This window comes from Aotus nancymaae, unplaced genomic scaffold (assembly GCF_030222135.1).
Source record: "Aotus nancymaae isolate 86718 unplaced genomic scaffold, 86718_ANA_hifiasm-v0.15.2.pri h1tg000057l, whole genome shotgun sequence".
NCBI classification, from domain to species: Eukaryota; Metazoa; Chordata; class Mammalia; order Primates; family Aotidae; genus Aotus; species Aotus nancymaae.
The window spans coordinates 29,458,416-29,486,018 of record NW_026988471.1 but is presented as its reverse complement, the minus strand read 5'-3'; the positions used below and the strand labels follow the sequence as shown (position 1 = coordinate 29,486,018).

Sequence of the window (27,603 nt, the reverse complement as noted above, 5' to 3'; positions counted from 1 at the left end):
TTGATGGTTGCCAGGGGTTAGAAAGAGAATGTGAGACAATAAAGGGATAGCACGAGGAGTTTTCTGGAGTGACAGAACTGTTCTGTATCTTGACTATAGTTGGGAGGGGTTACACAACTACACATATATTAATATTTACTGATGTATGCCAAAAAAAAAGTCAGTTAAAAAAATTAACTGCACTTCCTTATCAGCAGATCTAGAACATGCTTGGTATAAGAATATTCCTCCTGGACTTCATTTACTTTCAATGCCACAGTGTTTAGCTCATGAAATAAAATGACTTTGTAGAAATACTTTAGTCCTTTGATTGTTCAGTTTTTTCTGTACATTCCCATAAAACAGCTGCCAACTTATTTTTTAAAACATCACTAAGTTCTATTGATATTTCAACATTTTAAAAATCCAAGTTATAACAAAGTCAGACTTTACAAAAGTTACTGTCTTCCAAATTTCCTTCTGAGTTCCACTACATGGAAGTCTATATTAAATAAGAAGAAAGTCTATTTTAAGTCTCTATTCACAACCATTTTAATCTGAAGAGGAAGGGAGACAAAATTTACTGAGTATCCACCTCCACATGTGTGCCAGACATTACTACAACTGTCTTATTTTACTAGATAATCTCACCACCCCTGGAAAGGAGTTGCCTTTCCAATGGGGTTCAGCAGGTTAAACAATGTCGCCCATGGGTCTGAGCTAATAAGGCAGTAGGGCCAAAATAGGCCAAAGCTTTTTTAAAAAGAGCTAATTTTGGTGTGCCCCAAAAATAAGGGTATAAATTTACAGTATGTGGAAATTTATAAATGAAATTCACAGAGTCAATGCAAAATACTGATTTGTCATCTCTAAAAGTAGAAAACTGTCAAGTTATTTGCTATGTGATAAAAATTCTTCCAACCAAGAAGTCTGAGATTATGCTAACAAGACAATTTCATGCACTAGATTTTACTAGTAATAAAGAAAGCAAGCTCTTTGGTATTGCCTACTACCAAGAACTAAAAATATCTAGCATTTTACATAACTTATCAGTGATACCCATCACATAGCAGTAACTCAAGGATAAAGTATCATATACCCAACTTTTTTTTTTTCTTTTTTTTCTTCCCCAGACTCTTAACTTCTTAAGGAGTCCAAACACCCACTCTTAAACTTTAAGGTCTTCAGCAGTCTGGCCCCAAGTTAATTTTTGAAATGTCCTCTAACTATTCAGCTTCCTAACACTCTATTCAAGCCACAGCTGAATTCTTCCTATTGCCCAAGCTCAATTTATACCTCCTCACGTCTAAGCATTTGCTCATATACCCACTTTACTCCACTTAAGGAAATTCAATCCATCCTACAAGTAGCTCAATTATCTCCTCCTACAGTAACCCTACCCAAACTACCAATTCAAAAAAGTGTCCTCTCCCTAGAATTCCTATAAGACTTATGTATTCATAATGTAGTAGTGTTACTGTGTTAAACTGATATTTATCTCACTATTTTTCATGTATGTCTTATTTCTACATGTCAGAAACCTGTTACATCTATTCTTGTATCATCCACACCTACTGGGTAGCCAGAAAATATGTATTTTTTAAAATTTTAGGCTACAAGGATAGTACTTAACGATCTGCATATGTACCCCAGAATGTAAAGTATAATTTTAAAAAAAAGTTTGAGGAGAAAATTTTTTAAAAAGGGATAATACTTAAACATATGTATTGATACATATGACATGATATATAAATGCCTAATATATGCTCAACCTAGACATAGTATTACAGTTTTCCTTTAGGAATAAAAATGTTTAAAACACACATTTTATCTTTTTTGCAATTAACGCTTCTAAGCGGAGTAAATCCAATGGCAAATTCCTATATTCCCTTTTCTTATCACTCATTTAAATTATAATTAGTTTATTGGTTATTATTTTGGCCATATACATTTCTCCCTGAAAGTCCAGTTATACCATCTACATATAACATACACAAAAGTTGTGGAGTACTACCACAAATGCAGTTAATACGCTAAAATTAAGGCATAAACAACCAGCCTTAGACGTGGTAGTTATAAATAAAAATTATTCACTCTTGGAAAACTAAAAATAAATCTACAAGCAAAATATAAATACAAGCTGGTACTAAGGCCACCTGCTAAGCTTTTAAATTCTAGTGGGTTATCTATGCATATACTATCATACGAAATCATGAGAGCCAGAAATACAGCAAATCATAAGGTCATCTAGTTTAATGAGGCAATAAAACACAATGGATAGCAGCACAGGCTCTGGAGGCAAACTCTATTCAAACCCTGTCTAACTCCATTACTCACTATACTAACAATAGCCTTAAAAGCAAGTTAACAACCTCACTGTGCCTCCATGAGTAATAATAGTACCTACCTTAGGATAAGTATTGAATTAATATATGTAAAGAGCTTAGAAGAGTGCCTGGTATGGTAAATGCTCAATAAATATACTACTGAATTATACATGGTGCTAATATGTCCATTGTTTCAATTAATATATTTTATCAAACATATACTTTATCCGGTCGGGCACAGTGGCTCATGCCTATAATCCCAGCACTTTGGAAGGCCAAAGTGGGCAGATCACAAGGTCAAGAGATCTAGACCATCCCTGGCCAACATAATAAAAACCCGTCTCTACTAAAATATAAAACTTAGCTGTCCCAGCTACTCGGGAGGCTGAGGCAGGAGAATTGCTTGAAGCTGGGAGGTGGAGGTTGCAGTGAGCCGAGGTTGTGTCACTGCACTCCAGCCTGGTGTCTGGCACAAGAGTAAGACTGTCTCAAAAAAACAGAAAAATAAAAATATAAATAAATAAATTTTATATATATATATATATATATCCTTTATCCATGGCCTATATATTTACAGATGTACTTAGGTTTACCAGATACATACTGTCTTCTGCCTATTTCAATAGATGAGTTTCCTGCTCATATAAACTATACCTTCTTTCTCATTTAGGACTTTCTACAACAGCAATATCTAATAGAAATATAATTAAGCCACAACTGTAATTTTAACTCTTCTAGTAGCCACATTTTTAAAAGTAAATAATATATTTAACCTACTATATCTAAAATGTTATCATTTTAACATGTAATCAACCCAAATAAATTATTAACAAGATGCTGTACATTTATTTTTTCATACTAAGTCTGAAATCTGGTATGTATTTTACACTTACAGCACATCTCAATTTGACTAGTCACATCACGAACGGTCAGTGCTATGTGTTAGTCTAGTAGATACCATATTGGACAGTGCAGCTTAATATACTTCTGCACATAGGTATGTATACTGTATACAGATGACTACAAAATTAAATCTTCAAAATTTGCATGCTGTATTAAGTTTGTTGAAAACAAGTAACAATTTAGGTATTATAATCTATGAGTTCAAAATCTTAGACTTCTCCAAAAGGAAGCATTTCAAGTGTCTAGTTTCTCAAAACTCTATTTTACAGATGAAGAAACTCAGAGAAGTAACTTAGTGTATTATTAAGAATTACCAGGAAAATTTCCTTTTTTGAGTCCTAGGTCTTTCTACAATCAAACTACTCTTCAAAATCAGGGTAGCCCCTAAATTAGCTAAGACTGTGGTCAGACTATCCAGGTTTGAACCCTAGCTTGGCCACTTAATAATTGTGAAATTTCCAACCTGTTACTTCCTCAGTAAAAAACAGGGGTGATAATAGCAGTACCTACACATTAAGGAGTTGTGAAAATCAGATGAGTTAATACACACAAAGTACTTGGAACAGCAACTGGTGCATAGTACACATACTGAGTAAATACTGGTTATTATTAGTTTTTAAAAGAAAGCTGATATAGCTAGATGAAGACACATCAGTTTGGATTTAGACACAAATGCTTCACGTGAAGTGTAAAAGTGCGGCCAGTGTTTTGCATGTTTTAAGTGTAACAGTGGGTTACTTGAACAGACCCACCATTACACTGGCTGGCTCTCTTCAGGCCAAGGTGGGCGCCAGATACCCCAATAATGTGAGGCATGACCAACTCAATATACCTCTGTAGGCTATATGAGTAAACAACAAACTGTCCTCATGAAAGCAGGATGTCAACAAACTGACAAACTGTGTCTGCCGCCAGAAGGAATGTTGAGGGCAGTCACGCCCCAGATCCATGCTCCTAGAGGCTATCTGTGCTCCTTGAGGTTATCTACCTGAATATCTGGAACCTGTTAAACAAGGGAAGCAGTACCTGTGATAAATCAAGTAGCTGACTATCACTCCGCCTCCCTATTCACTTTACTTAATAAATACGAAGGGCTGTAAAAGCTCAGGGCCTTTGCTCACCTGAAGCAGAGCCCCTGACCCCTGCTTTCTAAGAGAATCTTTTGTCTTTGTCTTCCATTCGTTTGTCCTTGGGTTTGTCCTCCTTCGTTTGTGAGATAACTATGGCAGGTGGGGCCACAGGGCATTCCCTGATCCCTACCTTACACAGACCTCTTAGCAGAATTCCTCCGGAACAGGCTCTTTCCCCACTGTATCTTGCCTATGTGGTAAGAAACTGTAAAGAAGTTCTACTTCTTGGAGTGGAAATTCCTCCTTTTCTTTCCCAGGGGAGGTAAAGAAGGTAATATCAAATATGCTTTCATTTTACTCCCATCTTGTGAATTGTATTCTCCAAGCCCATTCACTTATATGGTGCACAGGTGGAGGAGGGAATGCTGCTATCAGAACTACAACTGAAATACAAAATGTCTTTAATAAGATAAAGATATTTGCCATGGTCATATTGTGGCAGATCTAGGGCTAGATCTATAGTCTAAGTCACGTGTTCTCAATTCTAAACCAGGATGATATCATATGCTAACATATCAGTACAATGGAAAACTGATCCTGGGCCAAAATATGATTACAGATTGAGAGGAAATGATTTGATAGTTTATCTAAGATTATACAAATTCAGAGTCCATAATTTTCACATTGTAATAGAATCTGAAGAATCTCCTTATGGTCAAGGTAATTGCCTTTAGTGAGCATCACTTGTTAATTCCTGATGGAAATATAATAACGGTATTGGAAACAGACATCGGAGATAGAATTCAGGATTGCTGAGAACCTAATATGAGCTTTGCACTGACTTGCTACACAACTCTGCACTCTGAGACCCTTTCTAGCTCTACAATTCGCAGTGTCTAGGAAAAGGAATCTAAATTCATGCAGCCTAGGTGGCTGGAATCTGGAATGTGGGTGTACAAAGGTAACAGTTATTGAGTGCTAAAACTTATTTCCAGAGGAAAAAGGAAAGATAATATCTAAGAGTCAGAATCTGAAAAAGCAAGATCCAAGGACAACCAACCTGTTTTGAATATAAACCATTAAAAGAGAAGAGAAAGTAAGGACAGTTCCAAGCTCAGTGCTATCAGACAACCGGCAGGCTGGTGAGGGATGTGGCTGCAAAGTCAGCACAGTCTCAATCTCAAATTGGTCATTACTGAGCACGAAGCCAACATTACCTTTTTTCTCTAAGTTATAAATGGATAATAATCTACTGTTACTTTAGCAGCAAGCTATGAAGATTGCACATACATGACCAAATTTTAGTGTTGGAATTTTTAAAACCTTATAGCCAGAGTAATCTGATACAAATTTACTAATATATTCATAATGATTACTGTGATTCACAGTCTCTAGATATAACTGGAACAAAATTCATGTGATTTACTGCAGTAAACTACGACTGCTACAAAGCCAAATATTCTAAAAAGAGCAGTAAGGAAAACGGGGTTTTTTCCCTGGGTTGATGCTGAAGACCTCTAAAGTTTTGATGGTTTTTCTTTTTAACAGCTTTATTAAGATATAATTCACATATCATAAAATCCACACATTTAAAGTGTACAACTCAGTGGTTTTTAGTATATTCAGAGTAGTGTAATAATCACAATCAATTTTAGAACACTTGCATCACTCTCATTTTGGGTTGAGTAATACTTGTGGTCTGCTCTACTTAACAGCTCTTTCTCCAGGTAGCCACAAGGTTTCTATTCACCTGGTTCAGCACTTAACCCAAGAGTCACTCACTCATACAGGACTTCGCTGACTGTACAACTTAAATTTTAACACCAGCACCATGTAACACACTTCAACTCCACCTAACATATCTCATCCTCATTTAACAGACTTCAAGCACCATTCACATTGCTGCCCACCCACCCATAAACCCCTACTTTATTTTTCTCAATACTGGTTGTATTTAGCATCTCAAATGTTTTACTTATTTTCTGTTGACTCTGCAAGGCAAAGATTTTTCTTTGTTTTATTCACTGCTGTACCCCCAGGGCCTAGAAGAGACACACTGTAAAAGTTTAATGTTTATAGAAGGGGAAAAAGGGAGGGAGAAGAAAGAAGAAAATGGCTTCCCTACTATAAATGTCACTATTTTATGTTCGTTTCAATTTATTAAATTATGGATTTTCTATACCATTTTTCTCCTTTATAATGAAGGACATCTAACCAGAGAAAACTAAAATAAACAAAGTTAACTAAAAAACTTACCACCATTGCGGACTCCAGTATCTATGCTTTAAAGATTTGTTCCCAACTTTTCATTCTTTCAAGTCTTTACTGAGTGCCTTAGCTGGGTACAATGGGAAATACGAAAGAATTATAAGACAAAGTCACTTTCTTCCAAAGGCCTACCATCTTTGTGAGCAAGAAATGTATAAATTAAATACATACTATCTTTTTTCCTGCCTTTGTTTTTGGTTCTTAAAAAATGTGAATTAAAAATACCTAGTAAATATCATAGAATTTTAGAAGGAAAAAAACATAATCTAAGTGAACTAGCATAGTCAGGAATCACCTCCTAGAAAAAGTAGTGCTATTACAGTAGGTGGAACTGAAGTAACAAATAGCACCAAACATGTAATGACTTAACACTGTAATTTACTTCTTGCATATGTAATTATCATAGAGGAAGAGGGCTCACATTGGTGGGGCAATTCTCTTACATAGTCATTTGGGGACCTAGGCTGCTTGCACTGTGGCTCACCATTTCCCTGGTTTCACATCATGTTACACATCCACCTAGCAAAAAAGAAAAGAATGCAGAGGAACACTACATATCATTTTCCACTCACATTCCATTGGCTAGAACTCAGGAAACAAGAGCTATGTAGCTCCAGTCTCAGGATGAAGAGAACAAATTCTGGCAGGAATTTGGTAGTCTCTGCCAATGGAGGATTTGAAATCAGCAATGGAGGATGTGTGGCACATAACTGGGAAGGACGGAACCATATGAACAAAAACAAGCAAATCAAAGCTAAGTAACAGTACAATAGAAGAGCGAGAGAACAAGTCTGGCTATATTCTGGGGAACAGTGACAGAAGAGTTGTTAAGGGTGGTTAGATCAGTGGTTCCCAAATACTAAACTTAAAACCAATCCCCAATATATGTCAAATTTTCTACCAGTCTACAATGAAATGAGAATAAATACAAGTTCATATCTTGTGAATAAGGCTAAATATTATAATTCAACTTCTGTAATTTACATATGTGATAACATAATATAAAAATTGTATGCTTTAATTTTTGTATTAAAAAATATTTAACAGGTGAGTTAAGGCTGTCAAAAGGTCTTTTCTAAGATAATGCTCTTTCCCGACTATACCAAAGACTTTATCCCATAGGCAATGAGGATTTACCATCACTTTCCAGTTTATTATGTATTTTTAGTGGTTTAATATTTTCTAGCAAACCTGTATTGCCTTGGAAATTAGAAAAGATTAAGTCCTAAAAACCATAAAGCTTCAAATATACAAAACAAGAGTTATCTGGAAGTGGGCAGAAAGACTTACTAGACCACATACATAAACTATACTCGAAACATATGCTGAAAAGACTGCAAAGTATCTGACTCTTCTGAACTCAATTTCAAACTATTCTATAAACATGTAACACATATGAGAAATACTAAACCCAAAATGGAGTTTAAGCAAGTAGTAAATTAGCAAGCTAAAAACAATCTGCTACAGCATTAATCCAAGTCTTCCTACAGCATTAATCCAAAGTGCCATTCCTACACTTGATCTTAGCCAAAAGGCCGAGAAGCGATCAAAGTGCCCTTCCTAAAGTAACTACTTTTAACCTAAAAATGGCATAATCTACTATTTTCCTATTTACTATAGCTTACAGAGAAAAATATTTAGTTACCATTAAAAATAGCAATGAAGAAAGTAAACTGCTGTTTTTGCTAGAGAAATTCAAATGTCATCATTCAACTAAGAGAGAAAAATAAACTTTATTTTAAATAAAAGGGTTAAATTTAAATCTTAAAAAAAGTGAAAACTTGAGAAGAACTATTTATGACAATGGAAATATGAGCTTATTAAAGACAGAAAGTTAATTCCTACCCTCTAATAAAATCATAGCTCTATTTAAAAAATCACTTCTTCAACCTTTCTTCCTTACATACCATTAATAGCAAGTATTGAAAAAGATGACATTGCACATGATACCTCCTTAAAAGTAGAGAAAAAAGCTGTCCAAAAAATTAAAACAGTGCAAATTCCATTAACTGGAAACCTAGTGTAGTGCTTCATTAAGTTCCCAACACTCATGTAAATGTTAGCCATGTATCTTTACGGTCAGGTTAGAACTATTCAACTAAGGAGGGACCAAACCAAATGAAGCCAACCACACGTGGAAAATACGTGCCGATAATTTCTAAAGTTAATGGTTTCCAATAGTAGTACATGTCTCTTATCACAATGCTTTCCATGGAAAATATGCAATTATTCGCTGGTGAAAGATCACACTAAGTGACTTATTAATATTACACAAACCACTAGTACCATATAGCAGTCTGTTAATGTTTGGATAATTTAATTAGTCAGGGTTTAACAAATGTTTTACTTAAGTGAGTTACTGTTTTTTTAAAAATTTAACACACATATGTCATACCGTAGTAAAAGATGTGCAAAGTTATTTCTACAAACAGAATTTTAGGTCACTGAAATTCAATCTAAAACACATATAGAAATGAAATATTTGATAAATAATTCAACTTATTTTACAATAAAATCACTTTTTTAAAACTGCCTAGCAAATATGTTACTAAATGTTACACTTTCATTCAAATGTACACACAGTTACACACTGATCATAATGGTTCTAGTCATATTAAAATTTAATGGCTAAGATTTACAAAATGTATGGCCAAGCGTTCCTCTAAGCTCTGGACAAAGAAACAGAAACTAGATCTGCATTAGAGATTTTATTCTGCACAACACAGGTTTTGCCCACAAAACTTTTCTAGTGCTATTACCTTAAAATTACAATAAAATAATATTGGTTAATGGCAAAGCCAAGAAGTTATAATGAAACTAATAAAACCCTACAAATTTAAAAAGTCTCAAAACTAGAATCACATTGTACAGTGAGTAAATACACTAAAAAAATAATAATAATACCAGAATTTCCAAAAGAGCCCTGTGCCCTTCAAAATGACTGATTTGGGAAGTCCACAATACTTACTCTAACAATGCTGTCAATATTTACAAGATTTTTAGAACTCCTTTGTGGGAAATCCCTGCAGAACCTTTAGCACATTCTATTAATTATCCTCAATGAATACTAACAAATCTCCAAACTTCGAAAGTGAATTTGAGTTTCTGAAGCAATTAAAGAGTCTCATGGGGCCTAATACAGAGAATATGATGGATCAGCAAGCAGGGCAATCTATATTTGGTCCAAAAATGAGATGTAAACATCGGTAATAGACTAATTTTCCTAGGAGGCCACCTGGGAAGACAAAACCTCTAAGGTGACTGCTCTTAAGCACAGTTCTCACTTAGAAATTAATGTAACTCAATTTCACAACTAAATCACATCTAGTTTAACATTCTCATTTTACTAATGAGAAAATGAAGTTTCTAAAAGGTAAAGGAAATTGCCCCAAATCACTCAACTATTTAGTGGCAAACTGGGGCCTAAAAGTCAGGTCTCCGAATTCCTGTCCAGTACTCATTCCCATTCACTATGCTGCCCATAAACTTTAAGGTTTGAGAACAAAGTAGAATTGCCTTTAAAAATCCATTAGGAGTTTTAGTTTTAAATTCAAGTTAAGACAACTGGAAATGGATGATATAGTAGGTCTAGGCCCTAAATTGGGTCTGCTTTGCAATGTCAGATCTCTAACAACTCAACCAAAATCTATGAATGTGTTTGCTTACGCAGACATTAAAAAAAAATTATAGATGAGTTTTCATCATCACTAGTAGTATTTATTGAACATTCACTTTGCCTGGCCCTTCTGCTTGCATTACTTCATTAAATCTTCAGAACAACCCTATGAAGGCAGACACATTATACCCTCACTTTAAAGATAAAGACAGGGAGATCTACCAAGATTAAATCATATAATCAGAATTACCAAGTGTGGCAGGTTGTATTTTCTAAAGATGGTTATAAAAATTCGTTCTTTTTCTTAATAAAAGTTTTTATTTAGAGTAGTTTTTTAATTTTATTTTATTTTTATAGAGACAGGATCTCCCTGTGTTGCCTAAACTGGTCTCGAACTCCCGGGCTCAAGCGATCCCCCCAACCTCAGCCTCCTGAAGCGCTGAGATTAGAGGTGTGAGTCACTGTGCCTGGCCTAGAGTAGTTTTAAAATTGTGGTAAAAGGACAGAATTTCCATATACTCTATACCCAGTTTCCCCTAATATTAATGTCTTGTATTAGCAGACACATTTGTCACAACTAATGAAGCAATACTTCATTTGTATTAACTAAAGTCCAAATTTATTTAAATTTCCTGAGTTTTTATCTAATGTTCTGCATCAGAGTCCCACTGGAATACCACATTACATTTCCCATCATGTTACCCTTGGCTCCTCTAGGCTATAACAGTTTCTCTGACTTTCCTTGTTTTTGATGACCTAAGATTCTAAAAAGCTGAGACTGGCCCCCAAGTGTGTCTTACTCCAGAGAGGGTGCTTCTTAACCATACTACTAAATAACTTCCTGTAATCCAAATTGCTTGTCTTTGGGTTTATTTGGGTTTCGTTTTTTTTTTTTAAATAGGGACAGGGTTTTACTTTGTTGACAGGCTGGTCTCAACTGAACTCCTGGCCTGAAGAGATCTCCTGCCTCAGCCTCCCAAAGCAGCGGGCCTAAATTGGCAGACACATTGCATTTCGAAAGTAGATCCTACAGCAATGCTTCTTCTTCCAGTAACTACATTACTACACAGTATATTCAAAAGAATATATGCATGAGCTGTCATGGCATATAAGACCATGCAGCTCCAAAATGTAAGAAACATCATTCTCATCAGTGACAGGACCAAGCAAGTTATGTATTAACTTTAAAAAAAAAAAACCATACTTTCTGCACAGTTTTGGAAAGATATACACTACAGATTTTTTTTAAATATTCAAATAATTCCTATCTGCTTTCATTTCATGGCAGGAGTGCTTATAAAATATTATTAGATTTATTATACACATTTTAGGATTAAGTTGTAGCCAGTGCTAATTATAACCCGCCTGGAAAAAAAAATCTAACCTACACTGATTAAAACTCTATTTATAAAGGAAAAATCTAAACCACAGAAACAGTGCTTAGTTTAGAACAAGAACATGCATATAACTGCCAAATGCAATCCCTATTTAGATGTCTGTCTTACTGAACACTGTAATCACAAAAAACCAAAATGAATTTCTAAGTGTTTCAAGATGAAATCGTTTTTGCATAATTTTCAAGGCTTATAATTACTTCCCTGAAAAGGTAAATAATCCAAGTTTCAATTTATTTTTAATACTAGTTCTCTAGGAGTTAACAGACTGAATACTGTACCATACATGGAAGCCTCCTGTGAAATTCAGAATCTCTCAAATTAACAATTAAATGCTAACCAAAGAAAAATTATTGGAAGTCAAAGGCCAATGTTAAGTTCCTACAGCCATTTATGGATAATGCAAACCCCTAGGCTTACTGAATGAGTTTTTAAGACTCCTCGAATACTCTGGGGTAGCAAAGTATATATCTAAACTGACTGCCCAGAGAAATGAATCATTAACTACATACACAGTCTCTGCTTTCTCACTTCCCATTCCCTCCTCGATCAACTTCCCTCTTCAGTCAGCTTTTGTCCTCTAACATTCCACTAAAACCACTTTGGCAAAAAAGTACTTTCATGTAGCCACATCCAATAGCTACTTCTCTGTCCTCATTTTACTCTGCCCTCTTGGCAGCATTCCACATGCATGGCCACTTCCTCCTTGAAATGCCAGCCTCACTTGGCTTCTGTGACATCACTTTCCAGGTTTTCATTCTGACCTCAGAGATCCTTCTCTCCTGGTTGGCTTGGTTGGCTCCCCTTCCGCTACTGGACCTCCAAATGCTGAGGCTTCCTATCACTCAGATATCGGTTGTCTTCTCTCTATGCTTTTCCTCCTCTCTTTCCTTTGTGCTATCTTTATGCTGATATTACCAAAATATCTCCAACACATTAGCTTAACTCCAGACTCACAGGTTCATCTACTTACCCAACACCTGGGTGTTTAGTAATCTTACAATGTAAATCTGGTTACATCATTTCCAGTTTAAAAGCCTTTAACGGCTTTCCATTGAGCCTAGAGTAAAATCGAATTCCCACTAAACTCTATAGTCTTACATGAGTTGGATCTCACCTATCTATCCAAGTATCTTGCCTACCACTCCCCTTACCTCCGTGCTAACTACCCTCTTCTGTCAAGTTCTCCAACAGGCTACGTCCCACCTCAGGGCTTGGTGCAAATTGTCCAGGCTACCTAGAATGGTCTTCTCAGACTTTGTTTCACTATCTCCTTTTTTTTCCTTTAGGTTTTGGGTAACAGCTTAAACAAGCTCTCACTAAGGCTGACCATTACTTAAAGCAAGTTCCCCTCAGTAGTGATTCAGTCTCAGTCCTGAGTGCTTCGTTTATGGCTCTCATTACAGCCAGCAGTTGTTTATTCATTTGTCTGTTTTCTTGTTTTCCATCTGTCATTCCCTCTAGAATCTTAGTTCTATAGTTCTGTGGTTTTAAGAACCATATTGATATTGTGCACTATTACATCCACAGCATAAAACCCCAGCACACTTTGAAAGAGCTCAAATTTTTCCCCACCCCAGAAACAGGGTCTCACTCTACTGCCCAGGCTAAAGTGTAATGATAGGATCATAGCTCACTGCAGCCTTGAACTCCGGACCTCAACTGATCCCCTCATGTAGGCCTCCCAAAGAGCTGGGATTACAAGCACAAACCATCATACTCTGCATGAAAGAGCTCCATTTCAACTTGATACAGGGCTTAATGTAAAAAAGTAAAAGTTAGATAAACTGCTCCTACCATTTTATTTTTTAGTTTTTCCAGGAATTCAAAAGCAAGTATAGGCCAGGCACAGTGGCTCACACCTGGAATTCCAGCACTTTGGAAGTCCAAGGCAGGTAGATCACTTGAACTCAGAAGTTGAAGGGCAGCCTGGGCAACATAGCAAAACCCTATCTCTACAAAGAAAAAATATAAAAATTAGCCAAGTCTGGTGGTGTACACCTGTAGTCCTAACTACTCAGGAGGCTGAGGTGGAAGGATAGCTTGAGCCCGGGAAGGACAGGTTGAAGTTAGCCAAAATCAGGCCACTGCACTCCAGCCTGGACAACAGAGCGAGATCCTGTCTGGAAAAAAGAAAAAAGGTAAGTATAACAAATGTGGTTCTTTGGCCCTTTTGCTACTTTTATATGGGGTCCTTTCTATTAAACAGAATACTAATATAAAAGCATTAACAGGAAAATAATGTCACTTTACATTCAGAGTATTTTTAATAACCTCCAATGTGCTTTCAAAGGTTTATCTCTATGATATAATGAGATTCAGTATAGTAGGATGAAAATGTTTACCCTAATTGAAATACAGAAGGCAGGGATTATTTCCATTTTACAGATACAATCACTAAGGCAAAAAAGTCAATGAGGTACCTAAAATCATAGATTTTTAGTGGTGGAACTGAGGTCTAAACCCAGTTTTCCTGACTCCCAATCCAGTCAATCTTCTGTTTCTTTTACTTTTTTCTTTTTGGTGTTTCATTTTGGTGCATACTTTCAGCCTTGTTAAAACTGTAGTATTCAGCAAAATATACAAATCCTAAGTATATAACTTAATAAATTTTTTATAAAGTCAGTATATCCAGATTGAGATAGAGCATTGCCTGCAACCCAGAAACCTCCTCCATGCATGTCCCTCCCCAATAATTAACTACTCCAGTGGTAATCACAATTCTGAATTCTATGACCATCGTTAGTCTCACCTGCCTTTTAACTTTATCTAAATGGAGTTAACAAGCATATACACAGCCAGGCACGGTGGCTCACACCTATAATCTCAGCACTTTGGGAGGCTGAGGCAGAAGGATTGCTTGAGCTAAGTTCTAGATCAGCCTGGGTAACACGGTGAGATTCCACCTCTACAAAAATGGGAGGATTGCTTGAGCAATCCTCCATAGATGTGTTCAGTTTTTTTAAATCTACCTAGCTACCTACCTATTTATTGACAGGTTCTCATTCTGTCACCCAGGCTGGAGTGCAGTGGCAGAATCATGGCTCACCACAGCCTCAAACTCTTGGGCTCAAGTGATCCTCCCATCTCAGCCTCCCAAGTACTAGGATTACAGGCACACACCACCACAACCATCTAAGAAGTAACTTATTTTTATACATATCACTATTCTACAGAGATTTACCTCATCTACAGTCAAATAAAATTTTGTTTCCCAGATTACAAATGTACCAGATTGGGAATTCTATCAAAATATGAACAGAGACAACAGTCCCAACTTATGAGCAGGTAGCATTCTAAAACTCTGCATTTAAATCAGCTGTTTGAAATTCAGAATGCATTTTCTCATAAAAATGATATTATACAAAGCGATCAGGTTTTCAGATCAGCCTACAAAAAACAAAAAAACTTCACAAAAATGTACCTGAAAATAGCACTAATAACAACACAGTCTTTAACCACTATGAATAAATGCTTAACTTCAAATAATGATTTACAAAACTATCTCCTAACACCCCAATCTCTTGTGTTAACTCATAATCTGTGGAGGCCCAGTTCCAAATGCTTCTGAAACTGGATTATGACTTTTATTTTTTTTAAATCCCTCACTAACACTTTTCACTTTATGTTCCCAAATCCTGGGCCACAGAATTCAGACCACAGAATTCCTTAATTCCTATCCTTGAAATAACCCTTTGAGATTTTTCACTGCTAGAAAAAATTTTGTGAGGAAGAGAGAGAAATTATAAAAATAGAAGGAAAAGCATAAATTTCAAGAAGTCTTAAAAAGTTGTTGTTCTGTTTTTACCAAAACGGGCACAGAATCAGGCAGGATTTTCCTAACCTCCTACTTCCATTAAAATATTCTTCTCAAGAGCCCTGCTCAATCTTTCTAGACTTCTTAAAATCCTAGGCTGGACACCTCTGAGTATCTCTCCTTTCACTAGGAAAGCCTCCAATTTAATTTCTTCTCACATTTCTTCTTATTACTCACAGATATCCTAAATGGAAAGATAAAGTGGTATGTTGATAACATCAAGTCTTTAGGTATGCACAGAAGTGAAATAAGGGAGAGATAAAGCCTAGGGGGTGGTCAGGCCATCAGGGTCACAATCTGTAACTTAGTTGTGTACCTGTTAGAAGCTATATACAGATACTTTGGAGCAAACAAAACGGGCACCAAAAAAGTTTCCAGAAATGAGAATGATCTACCTTATTTATCACAGTATAATATTCCCTTCTTCTTTAAGGCTCACATTATTTTTCCAGTAGTTAGACTGAAGATGTATTCTATATTTTCTCCATACAATAAGCACTATGCTGAATACACCACAAACAGGTACAATCCAAGGCTTCAAAATGCTAGCTCTAATTTGATGAAATTAATTTACCTACAAATGGAGAAATCAATTTCCGTTTAGTCTAGGTGATAAAACACTAAAAGGACAATGCTATCCTAGTCTTAAAAGCCAATAAAGAGGAAGGTAGGTGTCTCTAAAACCAAAAAAAACCTGTAAGTCATAAATGCCTTCAAAGGATTCTTAGGCACAGGAAGGAGCAGCTGATTCACTAAATCTCAAAGAATTAATGTTTTAAAGAAAGTAAAGTAAGAAGTTAAGATTGCGTCATTCTATCAAGTCTTTAGAGTAAGTAAAATACCTTAAGGGCCAAAAATTAAAATGAACTGCAAAACTTACGTACAAATTATTAACTATCACTTCTGTAACTGAAGCTAATAAGAGACTCACATAATTAAGTGTAACAATGTAAAGAAGTATCCAAAAGTAATTTGAGCTAGCTTAATATATAGACAACTAAATACACCCTCAGCGAGCTGACAGCCTGTAAACCAGCAGTCCCCAACCTTTTTGCCACCAGGGACTGGTTTCATAGAAGACAATCTTTCCATGGATGGCAGGGGCAGGGGCGGGGTGGTTTCAGGATGATTCAAGCGTGTTACATTTATTGTGCACTTTATTTCTACTATTATTACACTATAATATATAATGAAATAATTATACAACTCACCATAATGGCAGAATCCGTGGGCGTCCTGAGCTTCTTTTCCTGCAACTAGATGGTCCTATCTAGGGGTGACAGGAGACAGTGACAGATCATCAGGCATTAGATTCTCATTAGAAGCACACAACCTAGATCCCCTGCATGCGCAGTTATGGGGTCTGCACTCCTATGAGAATCAAATGCAGCAGCGGATCTGAGAGAACGTGGAATTCAGTGATGCAAGTGATGTGGAGTGGCTGTAAATACAGATGAAGCTTTGATGGCTGGCCTGCCATTCACCTCCTACCCACTATTATTTTACATAAATGGGTCCTGGTCCCACCACTTACTGTGTGACCCTGGGCAAATTACTCTCTGGGTAATTTGGGCAACCCAGAGAGGTTGCTCTCTTGGTCCCAATATCTAAACAAATAAAGTGGACTAAAAATGGTACCTAAAGACTATTGTGAGGATTAAATGACAAAGTAAACTGTCTTCAGCAGCTCCAGGAACAGAGTAAATGTTCAATAAAGGTTAGCTACTATTATTTTATCTTCTTGATGCATTAGTTACTTGAAATCACATCTATGACCTATCCTACCTTTGGAATCTTCGCAACCCCCCAGGACAGTGCTAAGGCCGATTGAATGCTCAATATGTATTGGCTGAGGACTACTGGTTTATATGGAAGCTAGAACCACGAAGCTGAAAGAGACTTTAGAAGTCATCTGGAAAAGTTTCACTTCATTCAACAATAAGAGTCATATCTTTGCTTGAACACTTACAGGGACAGAAACTTGCATCTCAACAAAGCATAAAGGAATAGTTCTAATTATCAGAACGTTCCTTGAGATTTCATTTTACTGATTACCACTCTTCAAAATATTTCTGAAAGGCTGAATTCACTAGAGGGCATCACATATTAGGAGAAACTGTATCAGAAAGAATCACTAAAAGGAAGGAATCATTCAACATTTATTCTGGCTAATAGAAAAATACTGTGCTGAGTTGTATGAAACAGGCATGCTAATTTAAAAATTATTCTATTTAAAGATGCATCAAAATGTTCAGAATGAATTAAAGCAAAGATTCTGAAGAATCAGGTCAAAAATCATAATAATTGCATGTGTTGTTATAGAGGTCAGTAATCCAGATTATCATAGAGACAGGACTCTTTCCAACCCCATTATATAGCCTCCCAATAATTGTATGCAATTTTAATGGTTACATGTTTATAAAGAAAAGCATACAACACCACATTACATTTAATACTGCCCCTTGCAGCCAGACTCCAAGTCACCACCAGCTATCCAAAAAAAGACCCAGTGCCAAAAAGAAAATTATCAGTTTCTATAAGCCTAGTAAAGGATCATGGCTCAATTTTGTAATCCCAGCACTGTGGGAGTCTAAGGCGGAAGTATAACTTGAGCCCAGGTGTTCTAGATCAGCCTGAGCAACAAAGTGAGATCCTACCTCTACAAAAAAAAATTACTAGCCAGTGGTGGTAGCACATGCCTGTACTCCCAGCTGCTTAGAAGGCTGAGGCAGGAGAATCACTTGAGCCCAAGAGTTCAAGGCTGCAATGAGCTATGATTGCACCACTGCACTCCAGCCTAAGCAACAATGAGACCCCGTCTCACCAAAAAAAAAAAAAAAAAAAAAAAAAAAGCTAGCAATTTAAGGCCAGGTGTGGTGGCTCATGCCAGTAACCCTAGCACTTTGAGAGGCCAAAATGGGAGGACTACTTGAGTCTAGAAGTTCAAGACCAGCCTAGGCAACAAAATGAGACCTCATCTCTACAAAAAAATTTTTTAAAAATTAGCCAGGTGAGGTAGCACACACCTGTGGTCCCAACTACACAGGAGGCCGTGCCAGGAGGATCACTTCAGCCCAGGAGGTTGAGGCTACCATGAGCCAAGATTGTGCCACTGAACTCAAGCCTGGGTGACAGAGTGAGGCCCTATTAAAAAAAAAAGTTAAATTATTTAAAACCAAATTATTAAAACTATTCATTCATTAACCAGGTAATGGCACAATTTTAAAAGAGGATCCAGATCCATACTCAATTATCTGTGTCACATGCCTGTACTTCCAGCTACTCAGGAGGCTGAGGCAGGAGGATCACTTGGGCCCAGGAGTTCAAGTCCAGTCTGGACAACTTAGCAAATCCCTGTCTCTCAAACTTAAAAAAAAAAAAAATCCTTTAACCCCGACTCACTGCAATTCACAGGAATATGTAGAGAAAAACATGATGGAAAACTAGGCATTATTTATAGCATACCGCTACACGTTATCAGATTCTGTTTCCTGAGAGCTATTTTATAACTCTGTAAGCTATAGGTAACTGAGAGACAGGAAAATTCTATGCTGCCAGGTGGCAGGTTCATTTGACCTCCCTAGCCTCTCCCCAGCTCCCCTCCCTAACAAACCAGTTTTGCCTCCATTTCAACATTTCTTTATATAAATTTGTGGTTTATTTTACTTTTCCATTGAACCAGGTATAACATTTGCCTTCTTCCCCGATTATGAGTTTTTCTTTAACACATGTATTTACATAGCTGCATAAGTCATTATATCACCTTTAATACACTACACAGCTTTCTTATTGGTAAGATGTTGTTTGACACTCAGATACCAACACAAAAACAATCCAAATGGCGACGTGAACTGGAAAGGTCCATAGTCCATGTAAATTAATAAACAAGCCTTTGTGTTTTGAAAATCAATCCCTTATAAATTTCACTAGTAGAAATTAAGTCATGAGCACTGCATAAAACTAGGAAATGAGGTTTCAGAACCTCCAGAGCCAATGTTCAGACTGCAGATAATGGTGAAGACACGAACTCTAGCCACCACAACCTGCTGCCCAAGCATCTTCATTCCCTGTAAACAGTTAAAAGATTCAGATGATTTAAAAAAAAATTTTGGTAGACTCTGCTCCATCCTTTTGAATGCATCCATGTTCATCTACCCATCCACAGAAGTAGGTTAATTTTTATGTCACTGAAGAAATCAACACAAAAAGTCTTTGTTTAGGCTCATAAATTATCAAGATTATAATTATGAGGAATTATAGAAGAAATAAAGGGATGAAAAAATGTGTTGATAACCAAGTTAAAGAGGATGTTCCAGACTCGGGTGACCCAAATCAGGAGAATCGGTTTGGTTTTAAGCCTACCAGTTTCTCCTCCGCCTACCTGCTCTCTTTATCCCAAGGACACTAACTTAAAAGAAAGATCGTAATAGATTCAGATTCCTTTTACTTTAAGAAGCATACAACCTGCCTTCTTTGTTCAGAACTTCATACACACACACACACACACACACACACACACACGTATACAAATATCAACTATATTCAGAGACAACAAATCATTTCTTTTTTTTCAACTCCAGAGAAGACAGAAAGGCATAATTATGATTTAATGCAAAAATAGTTGCAACACACTATCCACAGCCAATCTTTTTTCTTCCTCATCTCTGTGACTTAAACGTTTTATTTAATGTATTAGCTAGACATGGCACAAAGTATTCCATTACAGGGTATTGTGGGGGACAGGTAGGAGGGACTGGCAAGACTTGTGGAGACAAAATATTCTAAACAGAACCTGGGTTTCTTCCTAAAAATATTTAGGAAAACTGAAAATTTCTGAAATTAATAGGAAAGGTAATCACCATCTGCCTCCTTGCCAAAAATATTTTCAAGATCTGGCCTACCATAAATGTTTTGAATAAAACCTATCTGAATGTCATTAAAATGACTACAAAAAAGACAAGTAATGGAACACTTTACCAAATGCGAGAATAATGTGCATTCTGACACCAGGGGCACTTCCATTTCTATAAGAAAAGAAAAAGTTTCCATTTTTCTGAGCAACTTCTGATGCAATATTAATAATTATGGTCCTTTCCTCCAGTGTAGACCTCAGAAACAAAAAGTGGTTGATGTTTATAAACATTTATCTCAAATCAAGAAAGAAATTAACACAAAAAGTAAAACATTAAAAGACTTAATCTAGGCAAATTTTCCAGCTTTACAAGCCAGTGACAAAAAAATAAAGCCTTAGAAGGAGCTTGTCAACTCCAACAGTTCAGAGAGTATAACCAAAGAAACAAGTGGAACCTTCTATTCAGCGAGGTCTGAAGGTTCTTGTCTCCTTTTAACTCCTTTTCCATAAATGCTTAAGTACAAAAATTATAACCATGTGAATGTTTCTTCTGTTCTCAATTTTGAGAGTATGTCCCATAAACTAGCAAAAATTTTAAATTAGCTTTTTTAAAGTTTTCCAGTTAACTCCAGTCAGAAAATTGTTAAAGATTTAAAAGAAAGAAAACAGTACTATGAAAAACCTACAGCAATGGCTTATGACAATGATGTTCATACCTCATACTCAAGTATGAAGTGACCACAAACTTTGCCCCTAAAATCAGGAATAAAACAAGAACGATTGCTTTCACCATTGTTATTCAATATTGTACTATAATTTCTAGGGAGAACAATTAGGCAAGAAAAAGAAATAAAATTCATCTCAATTGGAAAGGAAGAAGTAAAACTATCATGATCTGCACATGACATGGTCCTATGTATGGAAAATCCCCAGGAACCCACAAAAATACTACTAGAGCTAATAAATTCAGCAAAGTTGAAGGGTACAAGATCAATACACGAAAATCAACTGTTTCTATACACCAGCAATAAACAAACCAAAAGAAAAATTAATAATTTCATTTATAATAACATAAACCTAGGACTAAATTTAGCCAAGGAGGTAAAAGAAAATCTAATGTATGGAAGGATACAGCAGGTTTAGGGATTAAAATACAATACTGCCGGAGTGTGGTAGCTCACACCTGTAATCCCAGTCCTTTGGGAGGCTAAGATGGGTGGATCACCTGCGGTCAGGAGTTTGAGACCAACCTGGCCAACATGGTGAAACCCCGTCTCTACTAAAAATACAAAAATTAGCCAGGCATGGTGGCAGGTGCCTGTAGTTCCAACTACTCAGGGGGCTGAGGCAGGAGAATCATTTGAACCCAGGAGGCGGAGGTTGCGGTGAGCTGAGATCGCACCACTGCACTCCAGCCTGGGCAACAGAGTGAGACTCTGTCTTAAAAAATGAATAAATAAATAAATAAAATGAAAATAATAAAGGACAATACTGTTAACATGGCAATACCACTCAAAGTAATCTACAGTTTCAATGCAATCTCTATCAAAATTCCAATAACCTTTTTTGCAGAAATGGAAAAGCCAATCAAATTTGACTGGATTTGGGAGGGGTTACAAGTAGCCAAAACAACACTGAAAAAGAACAAATTTGGAGGACTCACACTTCCCAATTTCAAAACTTACTACAAGGCTACAGTAATCAAAGCAGTATGGTATTGAAACTGCCATTGCAAAATTATAACAGTGAGAGAACTCTACCATAGCTGACTCCATCTTGCTTCTAACCTCATAAGCTGTCTTTGCTCATTCCTGCACACAGGCCAAGCTAACTATTGGAGAAATTTAGTTTCTATTTAAACTTTAAAGCAAGTATAACAGTCCTTTCTCAAAACTAAGCCTCTCCTTGTTCAGGGACCAAAACTATCTTTGTAAAACTAATAAAAGGACACAATGTCAGATTTATGGTAGAGGCCTGAATTTTGCTAAGACTTAGGCATTGTTAAATAATAACAAGACACATTTTCTAAATTACCTTTTTTGTAATTACTTACTAGACAAGAGTCACTTGCCAGTGGTCATAAGATCTGTAACTTCCCCAACTGACTCTATAGATTAGCTCACTATTGTAAAACCCAAGACTGATTCTTGAGATATTTTTCAGACTTCATGTTATGGTAGACCAACTGATGCCACCTGGATGGGTGACTCATACCATGAAACTGGCTCAACTGGCCCTGTAATCCCCACCCAGAAACGGACTCAGCACACAGGACCATTTTGACACTCGTGTGTTTTCACTCCTGACCCAACCAATTAGCAGTGCCCATTCCCTAGCCACCTGCCTACCAAATCATGCTTAAAAATCCCTAGACTCCAAATTATCAGGGAGGCAGATTTGAGAAATGTCTCCCATCCTCCTTGCTCAGCCACCCTGCAATTATTAAACTTTCTTTGTGCAAAATCTGCTGTTTTCAGTGTATTAGCTTTATCAGAGCAGTGGGCAAGAAGAATCTGGTTGGGTGATAACAATAATGGCATAAGAAGAAACCTGTAGGCCGGATGTGGTGGCTGATGCCTGTAATCTCAGCACTTTGGGAGGCTGAGGTAGGTGGATCACTTGAGGCTGGGAGTTTGAGACCAGGCTGGCCAAAGTAGCAAAACCCCATCTCTACTAAAAAATACAAAAATTAGCCAAGCATGGTAGTGGGCACCTGTAGTCCCAGCTACTCAGGAGGCTGAGGCAGGAGAATTGCTTGAACCCCGGAAGCAGAGGTTGCAGTGAGCCGACATCATGCCACTGCACTCCAGCCTGGGCTACAGAGTGAGACTCCATGTAAAAAAAAAAAAAAAGAGAGAGAGAGACTCAAAGACCAATTAATTGAGAGTTCAGAATTATAACCATACATCTATGGCCAACTGATTTTTAATAAGGGTGTAAAGGACATTCAATGGAAAGAGAACAGTATCTGTAACAAATGATTACTACTGCAAAGCCACATGCAAAAGAATGAAGGTATCCTCAAACTCACTCAAAATCAATCAACCTAAACAGAAAAGATAAAACTATAAAATTCTTATAAGAAAAAACAAGGGTAAATCTTCACAACCTTGGATTTGGCAAGGGATTCTTACATGTGACAACAGAAACATGAGCAACAAAAGAAAAAGATAAATCAACTGGACTGCATCCAGATTAAAAACTTTTGTACATGAAAGACCACCATAAAGAAAATGAAAAGACAACCCACAGAATGGAAGAAAAATTCACAAGTCAAGGGTCTGGTATCCAGAAGATATAAGGAACTCTTACAACTCAACAACAAAAAGACAAATAACTTTTTTAAATGAGCAAAGGACTTGAATAGACATTTCTCCAAAGAAATTATACGAATGGTTGATAAGCATATGAAAAGCTACTCAATACCATACCTCATCAGGGAAGTGCAAACCAATACCACAATGAAGTATCACTACATACCCACTAGGATGGGCACAGTTTTAAAAAGGGAAAATAATAAGCATTGGTAAGATGTGAAAAATGTGCAACCCTCACATATTGCTGGTGGGAATGTAAAATAGCAGTTTCTTTTCTTTTTTTTTTTATTTTTTTGAGATGGAGTCTTGCTCTGTTGCTAGGCAACCTCCGCCTACTGGGTTCAAGCTATTCTTCCGCCTCAGCCTCCCGAGTAGCTAGGACCAGAGGCACATGCCACCAAGCCCGGCTAAGTTTTGTATTTTTAGTAGAGACAGAGTTTCACCATGTTGGCCAGGATGGTCTCGATCTCTTGACCTCATGATCCACCCACCTCGGCCTCCCAAAGTGCTAGGATTACAGGCATAAGCCACTGTGCCCGGTCAAAATAGTAGTTTCTCAAAGAGTTAAATAAAGCTTGAAAAACATCATGCTAAGTGAAGAAGACACAAAAGGTCACATATTGCCTAATTTCCTTTATCTGAAATATTCAGAATAGGTAAGTCCATAGAAACTGAAAGCAGACTGGTGGCTGCCAGAGGCTGGGGAGAAGCGAGCAACTGCTAATGGTACATGGTTTCTCCTTTGGGGTGATAAAAATGTTTTGAAACTAGACAGAGGTGGTGGTGGCACAACCCATTGAATATATTAAATGCCACTGCTTTATTCACTTTAAAATGCTTAATTTCTTGTAAATTTCACCTCAATAAAAAGAATAGATTATATATAAAATGGCTATTTTTTTCCAACTATCCACAGTGGAGGTCATTTACAAAAATGTATTGTTAAGCCATAACGGAAATTTCAATTAATTCTGCAGGGCAAGCTTCTGATTACAACACAATAAAACTAAGAATTAATAATTCAAAACTAATAACCCTAATGATTTGAAATTTTTAAGCCTTCTAAACAACTGCTGAATTAATGAAAAAATTAAAGATACATGAGACTTGTAGTTCCCATATGCTGACGTGCATCCAGATTCCTAGGGAAGGGTGGGGAGCTTGTTAAAAATGCAAAAGCTCAGGCCCTACACCCAAAGCTCAGGCCGTACATCCTATTAACTTTACTATTGAGGTTAACTTTTCGTTTTTATTTTAAAATAAAATTTTGGTAGAGTGTCCAGCCTGTTATTCAACACTGAGAACCAATAAATAATGGTGATTAGTAAAGAGCAGATGAGAATTAACTGTCATTCACAATAATTACCATAGTAAACAGAATGAATCTTCCTTTATTTAATAAAAGGGAGACAGCCCTTTTGTCTTTAGGGTGTACAGTAATTGCCTATGGCTGCTGTAACAAATTAGTTGATGGCTTGAAACAGAAAGTTGTTCTCTTACAGTCATAGAGGCTAAAAATTTGAAAGCAGCATCATTAGAACAAAAGCAAGGTCATACTCCCTCCAAAGGCTCCAGGGGAGAATCTGTTCCTTGCTTTTTCCAGCTGTTGATGGCTGTGGGAATGCCTTGACTTGTGGCCCTGACACTCAAATCTCTGCCTCCTGGTCACACTGCCTCCTCCTCTTCTGTGTATGTATAATCTCCCTCTGCCTCATTTTGATAAAGATACACAGGATCGCTTTTAGGGGCCACTCAGAGAGTCCAGGATAAGAGCCCTAGACATCAAGATCCTCAATTTAATTTAAAAAACCATTTTTTGTCATATAAGGTAACATTTCACAGGTTCCAGGATTAAGAATTGGGTATTTCAGAGAACTATTTTCAGACTACCACACCCAACAGGATCTCTTTAAACACCTAACAGGCCTGGCTAGGTGTGGTGGCTCATGCCTGTAATCCCAGCTCTTTGGGAGACCAAAGTGGGCAGATTGCTTGAGCTCAGGAGTTCGAAACCAGTCTGGGAAACATGGCAAAACCCCATCTCTATGTAAAAAATAAAACAAAAAGTAAATAAAAATTTTAAGAAAACAAGAACAAAAACAAAACCTAATAGGCCAAGCCTTTTGGTCAGAAATTAGATACTATCTTAGTCTCCAGATTTACAATGCCAAGGTCATAGCCCTTTTGACCCTAGACACTGCAAACACACACCACTGAAATTAACTCAGGAATTTCATCAGATGCACAGAAAAACTATCACAGTGTATATCCATTTGTCTCAAGAATACAAGGGAAGTTTTGTCTGTTTTACTGTATGAGTTAAGTTCTGCTCAAATTTTGTAGTCTCAAACTACCTATCTGTATATATCTGACAGGCAAATAAAAACAAAGTGTTCTTTCTCTTCTGTATTGGTAAGAAGGGGTCTTTTTGTTGGCAAGATTTTCTTATTGCCCCAACATACTTTACAGAGTTGGTTAATAATAAACTAAGTTTTTAAATAAATTTGAGACAAACTACTTTCCAAAGGCAGCAAAATTTATTTTTATCCTCTAAATTTTTCCAGACACACAATTTCAAGACCCACTAGTCCTTGAATCTCCTCCAGAATCAAGCAGTTTCATTCCATAAAATCAAAATAAATTCCAGATGAATTAAAGAGTTACAGGTAAAATATGAAAGCATTAAAGAATTATAATAGGAAAATGTGCCAAGAATCAAGAATCACATACAAAAAGGAACACTAAAAAAAAAAAAAGCAAAGAACTCAGACTAAGGTAACATGATACCATGTTTCCAATTACTTTTTCATATTTGACAATGATAATATATAGCTAAGTAAGGGTACAGGAAAATAAGGCCTCAAACACAATTGCTAAGAGAATAAACTGATAGAGCCCTTTTAAAAGGCAAATTCACAATGGCTGGCAAACTACTATAAAATGCATATACATTTTTACCCAATAATTTCCTTCTAATCTTCTTCAAAAGTAGTCATAAAAATAAGAAAATGTAAGTATTAAAATGCTCATGGAGGCACCATTTGTATGTGAAAATTAGAAACAGTATGAATGTCCATCAACAGAAAAATGGTTAAATTATGGCATAGTCATATAACTGGAATATTATGCAACCAGTTTTAAAAAAGTAAAGCACAGTCATTTCTCAGTATCCATGGAGGAATCTGTTCTAGGACCTCTTGAGGACAACAAAATCAACAAATGCACAAGTTCCTTATATAAAATGACATCACATTTATATATAGTCTGCTCATATCCTCCAACACTTTATCTCTAATACTCATAATATCTAAAACAATGTAACTGCTATACAAATAGTTATACCGTATTGTTTAGAGAACAATGACAAGAAAAAAGTCTGTACATGTTCAGTACAGAGGCAATTCTTTTTTGAATATTTTTGATCCATAGTTTGTTCAATCTATGAATGCAAAACCTGTGGATATACGGGGCTGACTATACATTAACCTAAGTAATCATTCAGAAAGGTAGACATGACACGCAAAGAAAGCAATTTACAAAATAATGACTCTGTTTTTACTGAAAGGAGAAAACAAAAACAGAAATCTCTATATATGATAATATGTTTATATAGTAATAGAAATCATGTTTTCAAAAATCTTACATGGGAAAATCCTAATAATATAAAGTGAAAAAGGTAGGCGACAAAGTTGTATAGGCAATGACACAAACAAAAGTAGCACACTAAAAATAAACAGTCATCAACTATCTCTGAGTAATCTAATTCTGATCTGTTCTTTACATATTTTTTATTTTCCAAAATGTATAAATATTTCTTATCTAGCATTCAAGTTGATTTTATTAAAAGACAGGATCTTGCTATGTTGCTCAAACTGGTGCTGAACTCCTGAGCAACTAAAGCAATCTTCCTGCCTCAGCCTCCCAAGTAGCTGGCACTAGGGTCAGGAGAGATTCCAACCCTAAAAAGATACCAAGAGATTGGGTATAATGATGTGAGTTCATGTACAAAGAAGGCTTTTTAAAACTACATATTTACCAAAACTTACCTATGCTGAAGAAT

General features: G+C 36.5%; 1 protein-coding gene and 1 pseudogene across 5 annotated transcripts in view; both read right to left on the bottom strand.

Annotated features, from left to right (window-relative positions):
- The window catches only part of LCLAT1 (lysocardiolipin acyltransferase 1), a 201,072-nt gene that overhangs the window by 159,079 nt on the left and 14,390 nt on the right, over positions 1–27,603 (bottom strand). Inside the window, exon 1 of one of the 5 annotated variants that reach the window (XM_064363966.1) lies at positions 6,536–6,564. The exons of the other annotated variants lie outside the window; for them this stretch is intronic. The gene's annotated coding sequence lies outside the window, so the exon portion shown is untranslated. Of the gene's footprint in view, positions 1–6,535; positions 6,565–27,603 lie in introns of those variants that run through there. 5 annotated transcript variants of the gene reach the window in all.
- On the bottom strand, positions 7,948–8,094 carry LOC135269863 (U2 spliceosomal RNA; annotated as a pseudogene).